This window comes from Macaca thibetana, chromosome 13, assembly GCF_024542745.1.
Source record: "Macaca thibetana thibetana isolate TM-01 chromosome 13, ASM2454274v1, whole genome shotgun sequence".
NCBI classification, from domain to species: domain Eukaryota; kingdom Metazoa; phylum Chordata; class Mammalia; order Primates; family Cercopithecidae; genus Macaca; species Macaca thibetana.
The window spans coordinates 82710928-82736172 of NC_065590.1; the positions used below are offsets into that span (position 1 = coordinate 82710928).

The window sequence follows — 25245 nt, forward strand, 5'->3', positions numbered from 1 at the left end:
CGGGCGCGGTGGCTCAAGCCTGTAATCCCAGCACTTTGGGAGGCCGAGACGGGCGGATCACGAGGTCAGGAGATCGAGACCATCCTGGCTAACACGGTGAAACCCCGTCTCTACTAAAAAATACAAAAAAGTAGCCGGGTGAGGTGGCGGGCGCCTGTAGTCCCAGCTACTCGGGAGGCTGAGGCAGGAGAATGGCGTAAACCTGGGAGGCGGAGCTTGCAGTGAGCTGAGATCCGGCCACTGCACCCCAGCCTGGGTGGCAGAGCAAGACTCCGTCTCAAAAAAAAAAAAAAAAAAAAAAAAAAAAAAGAGACCAAGAAAGCAAGCACAGGTAAGGAAAAGCAGCATGTCAGAATTTGGAAGACAATCAGACTCAATCTTATGATTCCCAAAAAGATGAGGTAGAAGTCATATGGATAAATGGGTAAATGGATACTTCTGTCAGTAAACATTTAAGGATTTAAAAAATAAACTAAATGTTTCTTTTTTCATGAAAATATATTAAACCTGTGGTATATGTCACAATTAATAGTGTTTGAATTGAGAAAATGCACTTTGTGTGTGAGTATATGTGTCTACATTTATTCGGTTACTAATTTATTCACTCATTCATTTGAGTAGAGACAAGCAAGATTAGAAAAACACATAACAAAACTAAAGATATAATGCATGAAGATCAAACACTTTCAAGAGCCTAAACATTACTGTGATGCAGAAAAATACAAAATATATAAAGAAAATATAATCCAGCTGAAAAATGACAACCAGTTAGATAAACTAGCAACTAACAGAAACAAACAAAAAAATCTGATAAAATTAAAAGTAAATACCAGCAAACAGAAATAGCTGAGAAAAAGCAAATAAGTATGGGTCTTAATTCAGTTAAAAGTACTAAGAACTTATTTAAACTATGTGGCAATTGACCAAAACTCAGAATACCATAATTCTTGATCAACCACCCTACTACTGCAGTAGGTTCCAGACAGTGAAAGTGAGAGGGGAATGCATGAGGTGAAATCATTTGTTTATCGTCATCAAAGAGTTTGGAGACTCTTCTGCCTCAGTTACTGGTAAGCCAAATACCTGAAACACTGAGATCAAACCAACTTGTTTCTTAACTTCTTTAACTTAGACCCACATCTTAATCCACAGAAAAAGGAGGAGAAGAAGTTAATCAAGAATTTCCACAAATAGCCATGATGGAGGAACAGAGATTAGATTTGCTCTCTCAGCTTATACTACCAGAAAACTGGATAAAACAGATGAAACAATGGCTTTCAGATATTAGATAACAGTCAGAGCAAGAGTGGGATCCCTGAGAAAAGATGAAAAAATGATGTGAGTCCTACATTTGCCTGACCTCACACCCTTGAAACAGTTTACAGGGTGTAGTGTACAGAGGGGAGATGGGGCTTAAACAGAACCTCACAGTCTCAAAGAGTTGAGGTCACTAAGATTGACAGTGGGGCCAAGGCAGCCAGAATTTGTGGACTAGCCTAACAGAGAGAAAGAAACTACATACAGAGACAGTGCCTTGGAGACATGCAAAGGAGTTCCCACAAGCTGTTGGGAGAGTGCTGATATGTCCTGTGTGGAAGGAAACCACCTGAGGTTGGAGAAAGGACTAGCAAACCAAAAAAAAAAAGGCCAAAGAATTTCTGAAACTCTCAAACAAGGCTATGAATAGTTTGTATTCCAACAGGGTAGAGTGAAAAGACCTCCTAATCCATGAAATATCATGTAAAGTCCTCAGAAGGAAATCAACTTCTAAATTAGCTCTAGGAGAAAAGTCTACTCACTGCTCCAGACTCACCCTAACAAAGCTTCCTTAAAACAAAACAAGTCTTAAAGGGCATAAAAAAAAATTTAACTGCATGCCAAAACGTAGACTAACATTACTTAAAAGAATGGCCTCTTTGGCCGGGCGTGATGGCTCACACCTGTAATCCCAGCACTTTGGTGGATCACAAGGTCAGGAGATCAAGACCATCCTGGCTAACACGGTGAAACCCCGTCTCTACTAAAAATACAAAAAATTAGTCAGGCGTGGTGGCGGGCACCTGTAGTCCCAGCTACTCAGGAGGCTGAGGCAAGAGAATGGCGTGAATCCAGGAGGCGGAGGTTGCAGTGAGCCGAGACTGCGCCACTGCACTCCAGCCTGGGTGACAGAACGAGACTCCGTCTCAAAAAAAAAAAAAAAAGCCTCTTTATCACAAAACCTAACATCCAGTAACATGAAATTCACAATGTCTGACAATCAAAATTTACCAGACATATAAATACGACCTATAACCAGGAGAATAACAAATCAATAAAAATAGACCCAGAACTGACAGAGAGCATAGCAAACAGAGATGCCAAAATAGTTATACATATTTTTAATACACTCAAAAAAGCAGAGAAAGACATGGAAGTGCTGAACACAGAAGTGCAAGATTTTTTTTAGGCCCAATTGGAGCTTCCAGAAATTAAAAATACAAAATCTGAAATGAAAAATACACTGCATAGGATCAACAGCAGATTTAATGGTTAGCTAACTTGAAGATATAGCAATAGAAGATAACCAAAATGAAGCACAAAGGAGAAAAATACAAAAATAATGGAAGTGAATACCACTGATTTGCAGCAACATACAAACAAGCTAAGATCAATGTAACTGAGGTCCAAAAAACAGAGGGAAAAAAAGATTTAAAAAAACTTATTTGAAGAAATAATGAGCATAATTTTTTCAAATGCTATCAAAACCAGAAACTTACAGATTCATAAGAGGCTCAACAAAATCCAAGCAGGATAAACAAAGAAAACCATACCAACAATTATCATAATCAAATTGTTGAAAACCAGTGACCGGGAGGAAAGAAATGTTAAAGACTGCCAGAAGAGGAAAAAAGATTGTGTACAGAAAAAGAAAGGTATGGATGGCAGCAAACTTCTCATCAGAAATTATACAAATAAGAAAACAATGGAGCAAGATTGGAAGGGGGGGAAAACTTGTCAACCTCAAATTCTGTACCCTGTTAAAATATATTTCAAATGAAGGTGGAAATGTTTTTAGACAAAGGCTGAGACAAATCCATTACCAGCAGATTATGCACTCAGAGAAATGATTTTTAGGCAGAAGAAAAAGAATATCAGATTCAAATTTTGATCTATACAAAGGAGAGTGCCAGCAATGGTAAATACGTTAATAAATATAAACGATATCTTTAAGTTTTGAGCTTCTGGTTTTTTTCTTTTCTCAATTGTTTTAATTTCAAGAAAAATCTGTTCTTACAATAGAAACTAAAAAAAAGCAGTAAACTCCCCCAAAAGAGTTCTTCTCAGCTGAACCATTAAGAGAGTTATACTGATTTTATAATATTAATTGGGCATATTTCCATCTTTTTTATAATCTCTAAAATAGTTCTCACCATAGAATTATATGTTCCTTGAAAACTAAAAAGAATTAACCGGCAAAAATTGGTTCTGGAGCTAGCTGGATGTAGCCCCAGACCAACTTTTCTTAAATCAGCTTGGGTGTTTCGTGATTCATTTCAAATAAATCAGCTTAGAGTTAATAAATAGTACTCACTATTTTAAAAATATCTGTTCTATTCTTATATCTGCTTTATAAACTTAATTTTGGTTTTCCATCTTTTCCTTAGTAAGATTTGTCAGATATTTTTCCATTTTGTTTTTCAACCCTAAGAAACAGCTTTTAGATTTTTCATTTCTGTGGTTTCTGTTTAAGTCACCGATTTCTGCTTTTATCTTATTAGTATCTTCCCTTTCTCAGAAACTAGGCATTTATTTTGTTGTTTGTTTTACTAAATTCTAAGGTTTAGTACTTAGTACATTTATTTCATTCATTAACAGTGAAGTTAACAAAGACTATTAATCTACTTCTAAGCACAGTATGAGTCTTGGCCTGAATCTCATTTCAGGTGCTAAATGACCAGTTATTGTATATTTGATCTCCTGTTTGACCCTACATTTATTTAAGTAATTTTTCTGTTTGATTTGTCCAAATGGTTAAAGTTGTACACTTTAAACTTCCGTTGTAGTCAGAGAATGGACATACGTAGTTTCAGCTTTTCTGGAATTTACTGAGGTTTTCCTTTGTGGTTTAATCTAAAACTTTTTTTAAATGTTGCATTAACTGGAAAACTGGAAAAATCAACTTAATCCCAAATTTAGATAAAAGCTTCATAAGTAACTAAATAAACCCCAAATCATCAATGCAGGTTTTACACTACATTTATTCAGGCTTACAATTTTTACTAGCATTAAATGCATCCATACGATATGAAGAGTAAGGACAGAGATTCTCAATTTTGCACCTAATCTAACTCTGGGTTTGCTGGGCTGGCAAAGGTCAACCAAAGAGTGTTTCTTAATAATGTAAGGAATTTCTAATTTCAAGAAATGTCAAAAATTCTCAAAAACTTTAATAGATGTTTAGTAACTTACATCTAAATGGTTATTGGGACAGTATCTGAAAATATGTACAAAATATCTATCATAGTGCTTGATACACAGCAATCACTAAATATTAGCTATTTTCTTATATTTTTGTTTTTCTCGTATCCGCTTTCTTTTCCCTTAAATTCACTTCATCTCACATTCTGTATAGACCACATTAACTATGCCTCCTCATTTAAGATAATCTTCAAAGCAATAAACATTTCAATGCCTTCACCAAGTAACTGATAACAAAAGTTAAATTCAGCACCTCTCAACTATGCTTCCTCTTATATATCACCTTTTGGCTTCCAGAACATCCAGATTTCATTGGAAAGCATTTCATTTCATGATTAGATCTGAGAGTGGGTTTCTGTCATACACATTTATTATTCAAAAAAATATTATCAATAACCTATGGGCCCCCAAAAGCAAATCCCCTTCTTTAACACAGTCAAGTAATTGGTAATGCAATTTCAATAGCAATGCCACTCAATAATAATAACTGGCCTTTGGAAAATAAAAGATACTTTGTGTGGCCACAGTCTTTAGTTTCTAAATACTTTAACATCACTTTCAAAAATACAATTAAAGATATGTTAAAAGGTTGCTTCAGTATACTCCTATATAAAATAACAGGTGCAGCTCAGGTGGAGAGAGGGAGGTGATGGAGCAAAGAAAAATACCACAACCTTTTTTTTTTTTTTTGAGACGGAGTCTGGCTTTGTCACCCAGGCTGGAGTGCAGTTGCCCATCTCGGCTCACTGCAAGCTCCACCTCCCGGGTTCACGCTATTCTCCTGCCTCAGCCTCCGAGTAACTGGGACTACAGACACGCACCACCACGCCCCGCTAATTTTTTGTATTTTTAGTAGAGACGGGGTTTCACTGTATTAGCCAGGATGGTCTCAATCTCCTGACCTCGTGATCCGCCCGCCTCAGCCTCCCAAAGTGCTGGGATTACAGGCGTGAGCCACACAACTTTTAACTAGCTATCCCAGGTCTTCAGATAGTCACCTTCCATAATCTTCAAGAAAAAGTTACCTGTAATTGTGATCCTTCTCTCATACGAATGAAATCAAAAGTTTTCTTTCTTACTAGTGCCTATGTGCCTCCTTTCATGAATTGTAGTATCTTACTATGTCATAACGTCCTTTGCAGTTGGCTCAAGAGGAACCAAAAAACTCAAGAAGTTGGGACAGGCCACGTTTTCCCTAAATTGTTCCCACTTCATCCCCAATAGACAAGTATTCTTTTGGAAACCAACTCAAGTGAGTAATCTTTCTTGAACTCAGAGCCTATCATTAAAAAGTTCCTTGCAGAGAACACAGAGATTACTCATTAAACCACCCTAACACATTATCGAGTTTTACCCACCTGTCCCAGGCCTAGGACTTCTTAAAGTGACTAAGCCATATTCTTCCCACCCCATTTCAAAAGTTACCTAAAGAATAAAGAACAATTTTTGATCAAAAGTATGAAGTGACTGTCTCTTAAACCAAAAAGCATATTTATTAGATACTTATTATGTGCAAAACTGTGTACTAAGTGCTTTAAGATTATCTCATGTAATCCACGTAAAGTCAAGCAGGAGGTAACTACATAACACGTGTAGGAGTTAAGGGGAGGAAGGAGTAAGTTTATCTAAGTATCAGAAAGAAATTCAGCAAGTAATACCAATAAAATCAAGTAATTAAAAGTAAAATGAGCCATGAATGAGCTGCTTACGGATTAGAAGAGAAATAAAATAAAAAATACTAAACACTGTTCTAATACACTTGATCCTTTGGTTTCTGGATACACAGTAAGCTAATTCTAGCCTCTTAGTAAGTACCTTGTATTTGTAAAGGAGCAAAGTCAGCTGGACTCTGGATTCCCTAAGTATTAAGACAACTTCCAAAATCAAAATTATAAACAAAAACTGGTCTTTAAAAGCTGAACTCCTTGGCCAGTGCACTAAGAGAAACAAAAGAAATAAAAGGTGTAAGGACTGGAGTAGAGGGATTAAAAATAAAAAGTTATAAAAGAGAGATACAAAAACTAGAGACGCATAGACTCTAGGGCTAGAAAGTCTGGATACAAATCCCAGCTCTAAAACATAGCACCTGGGTAACCTTTGCAAGTTAATATCTACTTCATAAGCATTCTTGTGAGGATCTAAAGAGTAAATATGTATAAACTGCTGAGAATAGAGCCTGGTAAATAGTAAGCACTATACAGTAAAACTGTCCCTTATAGGCAATGGGATTTTCTATATAGTACACTCAACAGACTCAAGAAATTATTAGAAATATGATTCAGCAGGTTGCTAAATACACATAATTCAACTGTATTTTTGGACCTTTTTCCTATGGAGTTTTTCAAAAAAGTTTACGGAATATTATCAAGAATTACTCCCACCCCCTCACGCGCTGTCCCCCAAATCACAAGTGTCTAGTTGCATGATCAACTAATGGCCAATCTTACTTAATCCTCACCCACAACCTCCCCTGTACTCCAGATAGTAATGAAGCAGGAGTCCAGGCATATCTTTCATTACATCAACATTTCATTGTGTGTCGCTAAAAGGTAAGGGCTTTTAAAAAATACATAACTACATACTATCATCTCACCTAAAAATTAACAATAATTCTTTAATATCAAATATCTTGTCAATGTTAAAATTTCCCTATTTCGTAAATGTTTATTAAAATCTAGACTCAAAGTCCAGGCATTGCTGTTAATCTACGGTTTCCTCCTCCATTTCTCTTTTTTGTCCCTACAATTTGATTGTTGAAAAACAACAAGTCATATGTCTCTAAGAGTTCCCCATAACCTATATTTTGCTAACTGCATTCACATGGTGTCACTTAATGTGTTTCTCTGTCTTCTGTGTTTCTGGTAAACTGGCAGAGCTAGAGACTTGATCAGATTCAGGTTCAACTTTTTTGGCAAGAACACTTCATGGGCAGCCCTGTGAACTTTCATTAAGAGAAAACTAATGTCCGTTTCTTCCTGTGCTGTTAGCAGCCATTCATGATCTTTGCTTAGGTCCAGGAATTCATTAGAAAATGGTGATGTTTTATTCTATCTGAGAAAAGAAACTTCCTCTCTGCAACTATTTAGTTGCTCTGAAGTATAGTTGGCTCCTTAGCATACTCTGAAGAAAACTAATGAGTTTTTAAAGTACCATTATGAACTCATGGATTTAAACATATTTGATATGGTTCATTATATTGCAGTTAATGTTTACTGATGCTCAGATTGTCTCATCTTCTTTGATCAACCAGAGCCCATTCAATTAAGCACCTGAGTTGTCTTGTCACAACCCTATTAGTGTTTGATAACTTCACTGCAAGATGTTCAAACCCCACATCTGGAATCAGATTGAACCATAAACCAATTTTCATATTCAGCTGGTTTCTTTCTTGTTCTTTATTTTTACTAAATAAAAATCTCTAATTATAAATCATAAATCAGTGGCATTATACAGCCTGAATATTATGATTGAATATGGACCCAGAAATTACATAGCAAGATTTCTCACTGATTTTTAATTTCAGCATTCCTTTGAATGCTAAAAAAAAAAAAAAAAAAAAAAAAAAAAAAGTATATACCACTTAAAGCTGGAAATTAAGTGCTTCAACTTGAGAAATTGAAAAAAGGATTCCTAATCTACTTTCTACTTGCATTTTGACTCTGGAAAGTATTTCTTCATGTTCTATTTCAAAATTTGGTTGTGGTTTTTAGACGTGTATAATACAAATTTTCTTTTTTCTTTTTCTTTTTTTTTTTTTTTAAGACAGAGTCTCACTCTGTTGCCCAGGCTGGAGTGCAGTGGCACAATCTTGGCTCACTGCAACCTCCACCCGCCGGGTTCAAGCGATTCTCCTGCCTCAGCCTCCTGAGTAGCTGGGATTACAGGCACCTGCCACTGCACCCGGTTAATTTTTGTATTTTTAGTAAAGACGGGGTTTCACCATATTGGCCAGGCTGGTCTTGAACTCCTGACCTTGTGATCCACCTGCCTAGGCTTCCCAAAATGCTGGGTTTACAGGCGTGAGCCACCATGCCTGGCTCAAATTCATTAAAAAAAATAATAAATTAGTAAAACCATCAAGTTTGAGGATACAGTCAAACTCTCAGAGATTGAATTATTTTGCACCATAATTCAGACTTTTACAAAATCTTCATATTTCATCCTTAACACTGAAATTCATGATATCACGAATATAAAGTTGTAAGTTGAGACTATTTGAAATATCACAGCTACTAGGTAAGTTAGGTCCCTTGAAATCATAGAAATGACAATATCAGTAGCAAGTATTTATCTCATTTTACTAAAAAACTAATTAACAAACATGTAAGCCCTTTCCTCCTATATAGCTAGCATACCACTGTGAAAAAGCAAAATACTATTGCTGCTATTTTGTCATAAAACTGAAAAGAGGTGGCTTTAGTGGCCAAAACTGCTTACATTCACAAGTTTTACTATTTTATTCAACACTAAATCATGACAAAAAGTCACATTACTAAATGCCAATTCTCCTCTCTGAAAAAAGTGGGATATGAATTGATATCCTGCTGCAACTTCTTTTACTTAAAAGGCAAGTAGACCATTTCCTGCAGCTATAGTTGTTGGTGCTTTGATCAGAAGGACACAATGCAGCTTTTCTAGGCTATAATGGCGTAAAAAAACAACTGACCAAAAACAAAACATAAAACTCTTCTGCTATAGTGATTCTTCAGTGATAAACAGTAACACACCTGTATCAAGCACTAGTATATCCTCTGTACATCAGTGCTTTCATCCAGCTGAAAAACAAAATACTGGCATGTGCACATGACAGTAATTGCTTTTCCAGATGGTATGTCTTTGATAAAGGATTTGTGCCAAAAACTCATTTTACTTTCTCTGGAAGCATAATACTTGCTATTAACTTTGAAACTGGTTTTACAAGCTTCTCAATAGTGAGTAGACCTGTTTTTTGCTGTGAAAAGGATACCTCTGAATGATACAGTAATGTGCACCTCCCTGTCTTAGCAACAACATTCATTAATTTCACATTAAGAAGCATTATTTTTCATTATTTCACACACATTTCATTCTTCATCACCTCTAAAAATTAATTCTTACAGAAAAGGAAACTAAGAAATATTAATTCAGTTCTCCCAAGGTAGCATGAAAGTAAAGCTTCTGCTCTTTCCATCATAGCACAGAAAAAACTATAGCAGGGAATATCCATTCCCTTAATATAACTTGCCAAAATTTGCTTTCAAATGTTTTACTGAGTTCAGACAAAACATTTTAAAAAGGTATCATTTTAACTTAATGTAAACTGTAATCCAGGACATATAACTTTGCAAATGTTCTAGGGCCTTAACTTACCGTCTCACGTATTGATTTTGCTCTTATCCCCCAAAACAACAAAATGCCATATTCTTTAAATCTGAAGTTCAAATGTATACTCTTCCAAGCACAAATTTGTGAGATTTTTCACTTCATTTTCAAAATGGAAAATGAAAAATATGAATAGGGGCTATCACTCTGTGAACATCTGAAAAACAGTGAGGAGATATAAGACACTGATAAATGGCCAGGTGCAGAGGCTCATGCCTGTAATCCCAGCACTTTGGGAGGCCGAGGCAGGCAGATCACTTGAGGCCAGGAGTTTAAGACCAGCCTGGCCAATATGGTGAAACTCGTCTCTACTAAAAATACAAAAATTAGCCAGGTGTGGTTGCGCACACCTGTAATCCCAGCTACTGGGGAGGAGGAGAATTGCTTGAACCCAGGAGGCGGAGGTTGCAGTAAGCCACGATCATGCCACCACACACTCTAGCCTGGGCAACAAAATGAGACTCTGTCTCAAAAAAAGAAACTGATAAAGAAGAAATTCCTAATTTAAAAATTTAAGCAACCTAATTTAGGCTATATGGCACTTTCACACAACCAATTACCAAACTCAATTGATGAAAACTTCCTATTCCCTAATCTTTACTTTTGTTAAGGTCTGAATATAGAACTTAAGTATATTACTTAGAAAGGGACTCTAGATTATGACTTGATGTGCGCATTCTATGACTGCACATAAATGGTTTCGGATGGGTGTATCCAGTCTTCCTAGCCCAAGAGTAAGCATTCTGAATAAAAGACATCTTCAATTTCATTTATAATGAAGTTACAGAATGATTTATATTCTTCCCCATATCTAGAATCATTCTTTACAAAGCTTGGGCATTCCGCTAATGTTCCTAAGTGAAAGTAAGGAGAAAAGATACACCTAAAAACAAGTAAAATGGCTCTGGTACTAAGACAAACTATATGTTTAATCATCATTACTATTTGAGTTCAAATGACATCAAGCAAACAAAGAAAAGTACAATACATTTACTCGTTGCCAGGGACATTTCAAAACTTATCATCAAAGTAACCTCTTTTTCATCTGCTACTTGATTTGAGATAATTTTTCTTTAGCAAAAATTGCTCAATTACACTAACCCCTTCCAGGAGGTAATCCATTTCTGGTAGCTGAGGCAGTCTTACTGATGGCAGCAGCGGCCCATCTAGAGCGGCTGCAGTGGGGTAAGTGTAGGAAGGGCTGTGTGCTCCACTGGGCCGGCAGGGGCTGGGAGCAGGCAGAAGGCCTGCCCTTCTGGGTGCAGCTGCAACTGCCCAGCCACCACTGTGGACCCAGACTTCTCTGCACTCTTGGGGACCCAGGAAGACCCCCCATGCCCTTGCAGGCTCAGAAGTGCTTACTCCCACTGCCTGGCCTCTTCCTGCTCCCAGTACCTGCTTCAATCTCAAAGTTGAGGCCAAGGCCAGGCACTGTTGCAACCCAGCTGGGTGGGTGCTGACGAGCACGGGAGGGAGGCTAAGGAGAGGCTCGATGCTAGTCTGCAGGTGCTCCAAAGCAGGAACAGCCTGGGCACCACGAAGAGTGGTAGGAGGCAGATAGGCTTCTGGGCAGAAAGGGGCAGGTCCCTGAAAACCTCACCTTCAAACCAGGGAATGCTTGAAGCCTGGGGGCCAGGCTGCCAGTCCCGTGGACTGGAATGGAAACTTACGGTGCTTTTTCTGGGACCACTCATGAACCAATTGGCATGTACTTCAACCCCTCTGAAGCCCATAAAAACCCTGGATTCAGCCAAATTCGAGGAAAGGATAGGATGACCAGCTGCAGAGAGGGGCCACCCACTCCAGGGTCTCCTCTCTGCTGAAAGTTGAGGAGAGGATGGGATGACCAGGTGCAGAGAGGCGCTACCCACTCCAACTCCATGGTCTTCTCTCTGCTGAAAGCTGAGCACTCATTGGGACACCCTGGCTGCAGAAAGGAGCTATCCATTGCAAGTCTCCTCTGAGCTGTTCTATCGCTCAATAAAGTTCCTGTTCACTTCGCTCACCCTCCATTTATCCATGTACCTTATTCTTCCTGGGTGTGGGACAAGAACTTGGGACACATTGAATAGCAGGGTTGAAAGAGCTGTAACACAAACAGGACTGAAATACGCTCCTTGCTTGCCACATTGAGGGTGACAAGAAGACAGAAGAGCTGCAGCCCTTCAGAGAGCCCAGACCTAGGAGTTCCTCGAGCCAAGGCTTTGACATATTCTTTAGGGCTCTGCAGATCCTGGCATCTCCAAGCTTCCGGGGACCACTGCATTCCCTGGTGCCAGCCAGGGAAGCTGCTTGTGATACACCTGGTCCAGACACAGCTGGCAGGGAGCCAGTGCCCATGCTGGTGCCTGGAGCTGCCTGCCCCACCACAGCCAGTGTGCCCGGCTGTGCAAAGTGGCCAGACCCCACACTCACTTGCTCACACACCCCTCACTGCTCTGCTCACCCTTGGCAGGCATGGGATCCAGGCCAATAGTGTGAGCTGCACACAGCCTGCCAGGCTGAGTGGGCCCAGTGGGCCCGAGCAAAACTCAGTGAAATGACATCCCAAGGAGCCCATGACATTAAGGATTTCCAATATCATGAATTCTTATTATTTTGGAATTTATGCTTTACAAAGTCGTCTTCTAGAACAGAACAAAGTTAAGAATCCTAGCAGTAAGTGATACATATTTAAATTTTTCTCAGGTTTTACCTTCTCTATATTCTAGCAAAATATTAATTCACAAAACTCTGTAACATATTCAGAGAAATCAACAAACTTTGACCTGTCCCCTAAAATAGTTTCCATACTTTCTGCCTATTTGGAAAAATATAGTTAAAATAAAAAACATTTTGTTTTTAAATAAACACCTAAGTCACTCTACCTATTTGTAATTTACGTGAAAACATAGAATTATTTTTGGTTTTGCTTTCTGTTGACATTATATTTCCTTTTTGTTTTATTTGTCTTACGTGGTCTTTCAAGTGGGGATCCACCCCATATTTTGGAAGTGTCACCTGATTCTTTAATTAAATATCTTGGTTTTCTGGCCCAAGTAATTCATTAGCTCCCAAAGGTCCTACAGGGACAGCTTATAGAGAGTAACAGTGACACATACTGGTGAATAGAAAATCCCTAACAATGAATTTAGGAAGAAAGGCGAGAAAGGTTTCAAACCATCTAAAGGAAGATCAATAAGGTCTCTGACATCATGCATGTGGACTCAGAGTGCTGCGTTCAGTTGTTTCTCTCAGGGTCATAATGTAAATAATTATGAAATTGATATTTATTTATTCCAGTTCCTCTAATATAGTTACTGAGACTTAATCTACACTTAATGTATTTCTTATAATTGATATGCTTTCCTAATTTTAATAAATAGATCCCTTTAAAATCTTGTCTACAGCCATACCACTCTGAACACATCTGATCTCAAAAGCTAAGCACAGTCAGGCCTGGTTAGTACTTGGTTGTGAGACCACATGGGAATACTGAGTACTGTAGGCTTTTGAAAAAAAAAAAAATCTGGATCACTTCTCAGTTGGTTTCTTTGGGAGTATAGTGGGAAAGGAGGGAAGTGAACTCTTCTCTAAGAGCTAAGCATTCTAACATATTAAGTACTTTTAAACTCACCAAACCTATTATCTAGAAATCAACACTACAAAATGACTACTAAGGAGTCAAAACTAAAGTAAAATTGCGTCTCAAATACCTTAGAATAAGTAGAAATTCTAAATGTTGGTAACTTCATGTGGAAGCAAAGTTGCCTACTGCATGATCTTGCTTGATGGTCCTTGATTTTATCATCAGAGTCAGTTCCAGTTACGTTTCCATTAGTATGGATAGATCTAAAGCAGGAGACAGAAGACACAATCGGGCCATTGAAAACATTACAGATTTTAGGTACTGTGACCCTCCACTGTTTGTAAGCATACAAAGATTCTTACACAGATGCTTTAGTTATTCAAGAAATGTCAATTCTCATTCTTGTCAGCACCAACAAGTTTTTAAAAACTAATTTAAAGATTAAAGATATAATAGATAAATATATCAAGTTGATAAAAGATAGTTGCTGGCTTTTTTAAAAGCTCAGATCCCCAAAGGAGGTATGCAATCAATTGGGGCTTGCCTTGGTATTCCAGGGAAGTTGCTGAAGTCACTCCAGCAGCAGTAGCCTGAGTATCCAGTTTCAGGTAAAGTGGAACAGTAAAAGGAAACAAGGTTCCTAGCAGAAGAACTCTGTCATAAAGAAGCACCTGATATCATGGCTATTATTCCATCCTAGGCCACTGGAAGTGGGATATTACAAATTAGATTTTACTAAATTAATGGTACAGTAGATCATGCTTATAATCCCAGCACTTTGGGAGGCCAAGGTGGGCAGACTGCTTGAGCTCAGGAGTTCAAGACCAGCCTGGGCAACATGACAAAACTCTGTTTCTACAAAAAATACAAAATTAGCTGGGCTTGGTGGCATGCACCTGTAGTCCCAGCTACTTGGGAGGCTGAGGTAGGAGGATGGCTGCAGTCCAAGAGGTTGAGGCTGCAGTGAGCTAGGATCATGCCACTGCACTCCAACCTGGGTGAAAGAGTGAGATCCTGTCTCAAAAAAAAAAAAAGAGAGTTTTACTGGCTTTTGCTATTTAAGGCCAAACTAATTTAGGTTTTACCACCCAGGGTTAAGCTTTTTACTAACATTCTCTTTATAATCACAAAGACAGGCAGTGGATCAGGCTCCAGAGACGGTCATTATACCGCAGGTCAGAAATGTAGGGCTAGTAAATTCTACCTGTGACTCCTACCCCTATCACTCTTGGACTTTATTCAAAACACAAACCATTCTAGCCAACTACCCTCTGTCCTATTTGCACGCCCCCAGTTATGCTTTCTCATCTACTCCATTTGGTCTCCCACTGCTACCCTTGCTTCCAACTTTTTCCACAAGGACCTCTGGAAATCCCTCTTACGTAAGTAAAACAGATCATCTATACATTCTCATCACTGAGAATGATGACCAACTCTGACCACTCACTGGCCAACTCTCATCACTGACCATCCTGACCAACTCTTTCAACCACTGGGCTAAATCTGGCTCTCGAAAATAATGCTTTAGAGTGAAGGATAACATGGTAGAGACAAAATTCTCCAGAGTGACACTTCCAGATCCTCACAAGCAATTTCCTTCCTTCCCTGTGATGTCCCATCTGGCTGTATGACCCTCTTCTTCAATTTATCATTCAATATCTCACTCTATTTTTTCTAACCTGAGTCTAGACTCATTCCCTTGGATGCACTCTACCTACTCTTTCTCCATTCTAGTTGCTTGTTATCTCCAGTTTCAAAATCTTGGTTATCTCCCCAACTATAAATCCACATAGTATGCTATTTCTTGCTTCAGCTTCACCACCCTCAAACTCCTAATCCAATTGCCTGCTAGAGAACAATCACACAACCATGTGACTTGATCCTGCTATAAAATTATGGTCTCAAAATTCAACTAGACACCGAATGCTGTGCAGCAACCCTTAATGCACCATTAATTAGGTCCTTCTCCCATAATTCACACTGCCTTTTTCCCAAACTTCTGCCACTCTACCCCTACTAGTTGAGAATCTGAAATCCAAATATCTGAAATTCAAAATGCTCCTTTGTGCGCATGTCAGCATCCAAAAAGTTTTGTAATGTGAAGCATTTCAGATTTCAGATTTTCAAACTTGGGTTGCTCAACTTGTACTATTTATCTTGCTTACTTTTAACACGTTCTCCAGTCTTATCGCTGGCCCTTAATACAGAAGATTTTATTTTCAGGTGGATGGATTTGCCCATCATTGCATTTTTCGTATCTTTTATTATTTCTCTGCTTTGAAATTTCTCCCCCTTTAATAATAGTAGATAATACTCTGATTTTCATTTTTCTATGGACTAATCTTCTCGATATTTCATTTCATATAATGTACAGAATGAGATTTGGCTCTAAACTGACCTGCATTTCAAATTACCAACCAGTTTTTCCCAGCAACATTAAGGAATTCTCATCATCCTTTGGTTTACAAAGTTTCTTCTTTTATATTTCATTTGTTTGCCCATAAGGTTGGTCTCTGAGCTACAATTTATTTAAGTAATTATTGTTTCTTTACACGTTTTAATTTGTGATAAGAATATTCTTAGTATTTTCATCTATTTTTTCTGACAATAAACACATCTTATCAGATTCCAAGGGTATTCCTGGTGATTTCAGGAGTAAGAAATGGCTGCCTTGCCCATTCCACGTACTGTGTACTTCTGTTACAGTTTTTACCTATACAAAGTGCTCCTTTCTACTTTGAGTGATCATCCACACTACTACTGCATCTAAAACCAAAACCTTCCTAATTGTGCTAGAAAGCTACCTTTTTACATATTTCTCTATCTGGAGCCAGATTCATAAAACCTTGTCCTTCACAATTTTCCACACTTTGTATTCACTCTCTCATTGCAGAAAGCTGGCTTATGTAAAATAAAAGCATCTCACATCCAGTTTTTGTTTCATAGACTAACATTTTTATCAGCTCTGAAGAATTTTTCAGATCTTCCTATCTTTCAATATCTATATAGTTATGTCTATTGGTTTTCATTGTTTGAATACATGCTATATTCATGATTTAAAAATCAAAATGATATAAAAGGAAATCTATATCTAAGAAGCCTCATTCCCACATCATCCATATGCAGGTCACTTTGCCCTTGCTTACTGTAGGTCACCACTTTTACTAGTTTCTTGTATACCCTTCCAGCAATGCTTTACGCAAAGACGTTTACCTACAAATACAGTCTTATTCCTCCTGCCTTCTTACAAAAAATGTTCAGTTTTGCATCTTACTTTTTATTCAGCAGTATGTCCTGGATATCCAAGTTAGGAAATGTTTCTTCATTGCTTTTACAGCTCTACAATATTCCATTGCGTCAATATATACTAGTTTGTATAACGAATCCCCTATTTTTCAAAAATTAGATTTTATGAATTTAAGTCTTATTTCTGACAATAATTTAGTTCAAAGGCAATAACTACACAAACAGCACAGAAACCTCTGTGGTGTGATTTCACAAATTTGTATTTGATTAATAAATACGAGCTTCCTTGTACGTCATTTTATCTTTTATCTCAAGTTTACTCTATGATTCTATATAAAAACTCAACAACCATTATGCTCATAAACTTGCAAAATCTTAGGGGAAACTGCCCAATCTCACTGAGGGTTTCAATGGGCCTGCAAAAACATAAAACACGTTCTACAAGAGACACAGTTAAGAATGCTCCATTCTACTTATTGGAATCAGGAAAGGCTTCATGGAGGAAATAGCTGGGGTTCAATCCTAAAAGATGAAGTGATCGAGAGGCAGATGAGGGAAAAGGGAAAACATTAAAGGAGGATCAGCATAAACAGAATTTTTAAATTGTCAAGAACTCTAAGTAGTTCTATTTCTGCTTAGAATGCAGAAAGCCACAAAAGAATGTCATTTCCATCCTAATGAGAAAAAAAATCCTATCTATAAAAAAAATCAAAACTTCTCTTGATCTAACAAAGAGTGGAGGTCACAAGGCAATCAAGCAAATTTAATAAAATTCCAAGTACATTTTATTCCTCTTCTTGGAGGGATAACTCCTCCAAGCAAAGACTACACACAAACTGTCTGACCTTCGGCAGGTCACAGAAAAAGAAGTGGCCACTATACAATAGTAAAAGAAAAAATTAGCTAAAATTTTAACAAATTCTTAAAGACCAAGTGTAACCTTCTATGTCAGTTTAGAATAGCTGGGGACCCCAGACATAAGGAAAGTTCTCACTCAGTTGCAAGATTTTCCACGTGCCTTGACCAGGTGCTCACAAGAAAGATTAGTATAATAGTAGGACAGGAAACCAGAGAGAGCCCTCATCATTAGGGGAAGTGTGCAGGAGGTGTCTAGGACAAGGCTGAAGCCTGATTCCCCAACTGTTCTCTAACACAGAAAAAAAGCCTCAAGCCACTAGGAGAACAGAAAATCCTCTAACCAAAGGTCCTGGCAAAAATCCATTGCTTCAGGGCAGAACAGAAACAAAATGCCTCTGCCTCTGGGGAAGAGATAGACAAACACTCTCAGTCATGTGACAGGGAAAGATATAATGTTGCTAGGAGAGGGGTAGAGGCAAAAGAACCTCTGCCACCATGGTGGAGTACAGAGCAGGAAAATCCTGCACCAATACCAAAGAGACTTCTACCACCACTGTGGGAAAAGAAGGATATTCCTGTCCATGACCTACCACAAACACATGGAAGAAAGGGCAGGTCACAAGAAAGAGAGGGCAGGAATGCTGAGGCTGAGAAAGCCCAACTGATGCCCAGGACAAATGACCTGAATACAACTGAGTCTGAACCAGAACAAAAGAGAAGCCTGCTCTGTACCACAAGCATGGCACTGAATAACAAACAATAGGCTATCACTGGGAGAGGGGTAACGAAATATTGGTACTTCTGTTGCACAGATGTGCAAAGACTGTTGGAAGATGAGGATGATACAGGAACACAGAGAAAAATCTTGTAGAGCGACATGCCATTCTCTAAACACAAGGGACCAGCAGCCAACTGCTAGAGAAATATGAAGCTTGTGGTGCACTGAGAGGGTAATGACGGTGACAAAACCCAAAATCAGCTCAACTCTTGATTACACTAATTCAGCCTCCAATACAAACAACCTGACAAGAGGCAGCAGCAAAAGAGGATCACCTTAGTCTCTCTTGTCCTTTCCGCAGAGAGATGGAAACTTTAAAAAGATATGAAAGCTAAAAACAAAAAGAAAAAGATACCAGAGGTGAAAAATCCTTTTTCTGACTGCACTACCCCAGTCTGATTCAACTTTTATGTAACAAAGTTGTGAGTTGTTTTTCAGTTGCCATGGACCCCCAGGTTGAATGTCACACAACCTGAGCATGCCCAGATAAACCAAGCACGCAACCACAAGTGGAACCTAAGTGATCAGACTAAGGAACAGGGACTGAATTAAGAAGCAGACAGCCTATGGCAAGATTCAGGATCCAATCAGATCAAGCCCTGGCATTACCCCAAGACAGGATCCAATCAGATTACACCTCTAGGTACCACCTCACTGCAAGATCCAATTAGATCATGCCTCATTACTATCTGACTATAAAACATGCCCCAGCTCAGGAGACAGATTTGAGCCACTCTCCTGTCTCCTAGTTTGGCGGCCTTGCAATAAACTTTTCCCTCTACAAAAACCTGCTGCTTCGGTGTTTGGCTTTTGATATGGTTTGACTGTGTCCCCACCCAAATCTCAACTTGAATTGTATCTTCCAGAATTCCCCCATGTTGTGGGAGGGACCCAGGGGGAAGTAATTGAATCATGGGGGCCAGGCTTTCCCGTGCTATTCTCGTGATAGTGAGTAAGTCTCACGAGATCTGATGGGTTTTATCAGGGGTTTCCACTTTTGCGTCTTCCTTATTTTCTCTTGCCACCACCATTTCAGAAGTGCCTTTCGCCTCCCGCCATGATTCTGAGGCCTCTCCAGCCATGTGGAACTGTAAGTCCAATTAAACCTCTTTTTCTTCCCAGTCTCGGGTATGTCTTTATCAGCAGCGTGAAAATGGACTAATACAGTTTTCTGCTGCACACAGGCAAACAAACTTAGTTTAGTTCAGTAGCACTTTGACTGGCTCAACAGTAGTCTGGACAGGGATGAAGAAAGAACAAGTGAACTTGCAGACAGGTCAATAAAAACAATCCAGAATGAAACCAAAGTTAAAAAGAGTGGGGGGAAAAATACAATTTGGAGTATTCAAGAGCTGAATTATATCGGAATGTCTACTACTCCCAGGAGAAAAAAAAATGATGGACACAAAAAATATGGGAAGAGATCATGGTCAAGAATTTTCCCAAATGAACCCAAAGCAACAAACCAGAGATCCAAAAAATCCCAAAGAACCCTTCATAATAAACACCAAAAGCACACACACCAAACAAACATACATGGATATATCATAGCCAAACTGCTGAAAACGAAGATAAAAATCGCAAAGGTAGAGAGAGAAAAAAACATTACATACAAAGAACCAAGATTAAAATTACAGAAGACTTCTTATCAGCAAAGTAGGCAAGCCAAAAGAGAACGAAGTATATACCTTTCAAGGATTGAAAGAAAAAAAACTGAGCATAGAATTCAGTTCTATGTATAGAATTCAATAACCAGCAAAAATACTTTTTGAAAATAAAGGTTTTTTTTTTGAACTAATAATACCTGAGATAATTCACTCCCTGAAGACACAAAATATGTTAAAGGCAGTTCTTCAGGCAGAAGTATAATACCAGGTAAAAATTTGGATCTATCAAAAAAGGTGGAAGGGAGGGGAGAAAGAGGAAGAAGAAGAGGAGGAGGAGGAGGAGGGGAGGGGGGAGGGGGACATGAGAGGGAGAAAGAGAGGGTGGTAAAGACGAAGAGCATTAGAAGATAAATATAAAAGACTACTTTTTCTTACTTTGTTCACTGTAAGTTATTTACCAACTAAAGCAAAAATTAATAAGACTGTATTGTAGGGTTAGTAACACATAGAAGTAAAATGTGTAACAACATGACATAAAAAGGGGAGGTACAAAATTGAAGTACAGTGCTGTAAAATGATTATATGACATATAAAGGGGCATAATATTATTTAAAGGAAGAATGTGATAAGTTATATATCTTTCAAACTCTAGAGTAGCAGTTCTCAAAAAAGGGCAATTCCCACCCCCAACCCACCGTTGCTACCACCGGGAAAACATTTAGCAAAGTCTGAAGGCATTTTTGGTTGTCACAATTGGGAATGGGGAGTGGTTGCTACTCTCATCTAGTAGGTGGACGCTGAGGATGCTGCTAAAAATCCTACAATACATACAAGATAGCCACTCCCCCACCCAACAACAACAATGAATTATTTGGCCCAAAATATCAATAGTATCAAGGTTTAGGAACCATGACCTATAGCAAGCACTAGGTAAATAAGTAGCTAAGAGTAGAGATAAAGTGGAATCATGGAAAAGGATTAATTCAATACAAGGCAAGAAAAGGAGAAAAAATTTCTGGTTCTAGTTCTTTGAGGAATTGCCACACTGTCTTCCACAATGATTGAACTAATGCATATTCCCACCAACAGCATACAAGTTTCCTATTAATCCACAGTCTCACCACCATCTGTTGTTTCTTGACTTTTTAATAATAGCCATTCTGACTGGCATGAGATGGTATCTCATTGTGATTTTGATTTGCATTTCTCTAAATTTCTCTAATGACCAGTGATGTTGAGCTTTTTTCCATATGTCTGTTGGCCACATAAATGTCTTCTTTCAAGAAGTGTCTGTTCGTGTCCTTTGCCCACTTTTTAATGGGGTTGCTTTCTTCTTTTAAATTTGACCCAGCAATGCCATTACTGGGGATATACCCAAAGGAATATAAATCAGTCTACCACAAAGGCACATGCAAGCATATGTTCACTGTAGCACTCTTCACAGTAGCAAAGACATGGAATCATCCCAAATGCCCATCAATGATAAACTAAAGAAAATGTGGTACATATACACCATGGAATACTATGCAGCCATGAAACAGAATGAGATCATGTCTTTTGCAGGTACATGGATGGAGCTGGAAGCCATTATCCTCAGCAACGAACACAGCAACAGAAAACCAAACACCACATGTTCTCACTTGTAATTGGGAACTGCACAATGAGAACATATGGACACAGGGAGGGGAATAACACACACTGGGGCCTGTCACAGGAGTGGGGGAAGGGAGAGTATCAGAATAAATAGCTAATGCACCTTGGGCTTAACACCTAGGTGATGGGTTGATAGGTGCAGCAAACCACCATGGAACATGTTTACCTATGTAACAAACCTGCACATCTGGCACATGTATCCTGGAACTGAAAATAAAATAAAGAGGAAAAAATAAACAAAAAAGGCCCAAAATACAGAAAACTAGCAAGATGGTATGTTTAAATCCAAACATCGATAATTCAATAGAAATAATCTTGGCCGGGCGCGGTGGCTCAAGCCTGTAATCCCAGCACTTTGGGAGGCCGAGACGGGCGGATCACGAGGTCAGGAGATCGAGACCATCCTGGTTAACACGGTGAAACCCCGTCTCTACTAAAAAATACAAAAAACTAGCCGGCCAAGGTGGCGGACGCCTGTAGTCCCAGCTACTCGGGAGGCGGAGGCAGGAGAATGGCGTGAACCCGGGAGGCGGAGCTTGCAGTGAGCTGAGATCCGGCCACTGCACTCCAGCCTGGGTGACAGCGCGAGACTCCGTCTCAAAAAAAAAAAAAAAAAAGAAAAGAAATAATCTAAGTATCCTAATTAAAAGACTAAATTATGAGGTCAAATTTTAAAAACAAGATCCAACTACATCCTATCTACAAGATACCCACTTTAAATATGAAGAGAAAAGTTAAGTAAAAAGGATAGAATAGAAAGAAAAGACAGAACTGATTTAATAATATCTGATAAAACAGACTTCAGAACAAGAAATATTTCCAGTAATAAAGTGGAACACTATATAATTACAAAGAATCAATTGATTAGGAAGACATAGCAATCCTAAATGTGTTACTATCTTACAATACAACTTCAAATTAAATGAAACAAAAATTGATAGGACTGTAAGGAGAAATAAGCAAATCCACAATTACAGTTATAGAGATTAATACTCCTGTTATTAATCAATAGAACAAGAAGACAGAAAATAACTAAGATACAGAAGACCTGAAAACATTACCAACTAACTTGATCAAATTGGACATTTACAGAACACTCTACATAAGAGCAAAACCTATGTTCTTTTCAGGAGCACAGGGAATATTCACCAACATGGACCGTATTCTGGTCCATAAAACAAACTTTAAGATATTTAAAATACTTTAAATCAAATAATGTATTTTTTCTGGCCAAAATGGAATTAAATTAGAATTAATAACTGAAAGATAGATTAAGAATACCAAAGAGTTGGAAATTAAACAACATGTTTCTAAAATACTCCATGGGTAAAATAAAAAAGTGAGGAAAATTAGAAATTTTTTTTTTTTTTTTTTTTTTTTTTTTTTTTGAGACGGAGTCTTGCTGTGTCACCCAGGCTGGAGTGCAACGGCCAGATCTCGGCTCACTGCAAGCTCCGCCTCCCGGGTTCACGCCATTCTCCTGCCTCAGCCTCCCGAGTAGCTGGGACTACAGGCACCCGCCACCTCGCCCGGCTAGTTTTTTTTTTGTATTTTTTATTAGAGACGGGGTTTTACCGTGTTAGCCAGGATGGTCTCGATCTCCTGACCTCGTGATCCGCCCGTCTCGGCCTCCCAAAGTGCTGGGATTACAGGCTTGAGCCACCGCGCCCGGCCGAAAATATTTTTAATTGAGTGAAAATTAAAAGAGAAAATATCAACGTTTGTGTGGAGGGCCTTTTCCTCTCACAAGTCCCCTCTCTCTCACTATAGAGAGAGCTATTTTCCTTTTTCTTTCTTTCTCTTTCTCTTGCCTATTAAACCACTGCTCCTAAACTCCTCGTGTGTATCTGTGTCCTAAATTTTCCTGGTGTGAGCTGATGAACTCCGGGTATTTACCCCAGACAACACAGCCACTTCATATTGGGAACCTCGTCTGGGATAACAAGGTACAACATTCATCGAAATGGTAAGTAGAAAAGCGGACTCCAACCCTGTCCTTTCATTTTGGAGCTCTCAGCCTCCATTTTAGAATCAAATCAAATCACTAACAGGCATCCGTCAGCCAGCTAAAAACACGGTTAGCGTGGTTGCCATTCTTAAAGACTCAGATGTGTGACTTACTAGAGAGAACATCAAGAATCCCCCAGCATCCACAGATTGCTGGCCATGTTAGCCATGTTTGAACCAGCTTCCTTTCACAGAGGATTTAGCCGTCATGTGAGGCTGGAAGAGGTTCTAGAGCAACTGAGGATTTCTGGCTGGGACTAACCCCTGGTATTATCCAAAGGTTTCTGGACTGACCTCAGCCTCCAACTGCCCAAAGGGGTGTCAGCAACAGGATCTCCAACTTTTCTATCGTAATTTCCTTCTTTCCTGTTCATGACTGCCATATCTCCTGTCCTCTTTTCCTCTCCGAAGTCCCCTCTCTCTCATTAGAGACAGAGCTGTTTTCCTTTCTCTTTCTATTGCCTATTAAACCTCTGCTCCTTAAAAAATGAAAAACAAAACAAAACAAAAAACAGGGATACTACTAAAGTAGTTTTTAGAAACTTACAGCATGAAATACTTACATTAGAAAACAAGTAAGGTCTTGAATCAATAATTTAAGCCTCCATCTTAAGGAGGTAGAAAAAGAAGAGGAGTAAATTAAATACAAAGCAATTTGAAGAAAAAAAAATGGAAAACAAAACATAGATAATATCTATGAAACATAAATCTAATTCTTTGAAAAGTTCAATGAAACTAAACAAATTTCTGACCAGAGTGATCAAAAAAAAAGACAGAAACCACAAATTACCTACATTGGTAATGAAAAGGAGACATCACTAGAGATTTTATAGCTATTAAAGGGGTAATTAGGGAATATTCTGAACAATTTTATGGCAATAAACTCCACAACTTAGATAAAATGTACCAATTCCTTAACTCATAATTTAAAACCTTCCCATGAAAACAGTTCCATGACAAAGGCTCCCTTGGTGAATTCTACTAAACATTTAATGAAGAAATCACACCAATATTACAAAAACTCTTCCAGAAACAAGAAGAAAACATTTCTCAATTCATTTTATGAGAATACAGTATTGACCCTGATAGAAAAATCAGACCAAAACAAACTGTAAGAAAACTACAGACCATCATACTTTCATGAACATAGATGGAAAATATCTTAACCAAATGAACCTAGCCAATATACAGAAAGAAATATGTATCATAGCCAAATACCATTTATCCCAAGAATGCAATGTTGGTTCAACATATGAAAGAAAATCTACTAATGTAATCCACCACATCAACAGACTGAAAAATAAATGATCATCTTAATTAATGAAAAAAAAAAAAGGCATTTGGGCTGGACACAGTGGCTCATTCCTGTAATCCCTGCACTTTGGGAAGCCGAGTGGGCAGATCACTTGAGGTCAGGAGTTTGGGACCAGCGTGGCCAACAAGATGAAACCCCGTCTCTACTAAAAATACAAAAATTAGCAGGGCGTGGTGGCGCACACCTGCAATCCCAGCTACTCGGGAGGCTGAGGCAGGAGAATCACTTGAACTTGGGAGGCAGAGGCTGCAGTAAGCCAAGATCACCCATTGCACTCCAGCCTAGGCGACACAGAGTGAGACCCTGCCTCAAAAAAAAAAAAAAAAGGCATTTGAAAAACTTCCACAATCATTCATGATTCAAAACTCTCAGAAAACCAGAAACAGAAGAGAAC

The 25245-nt window shown here is 38.5% G+C and overlaps 1 protein-coding gene across 9 annotated transcripts in view; it reads right to left on the bottom strand.

Moving 5' to 3' along the window:
• Positions 1 to 25245, bottom strand: part of NCOA1 (nuclear receptor coactivator 1) — a 279136-nt gene that overhangs the window by 200310 nt on the left and 53581 nt on the right. For 3 of the 9 annotated variants that reach the window (XM_050753579.1, XM_050753584.1, XM_050753581.1), the window contains exon 2: positions 13515 to 13650. The gene's annotated coding sequence lies outside the window, so the exon portion shown is untranslated. Of the gene's footprint in view, positions 1 to 5816; positions 5884 to 6273; positions 6396 to 13514; positions 13822 to 25245 lie in introns of those variants that run through there. The other 6 variants (XM_050753585.1, XM_050753588.1, XM_050753582.1 and 3 more) reach the window with 5 other exon arrangements.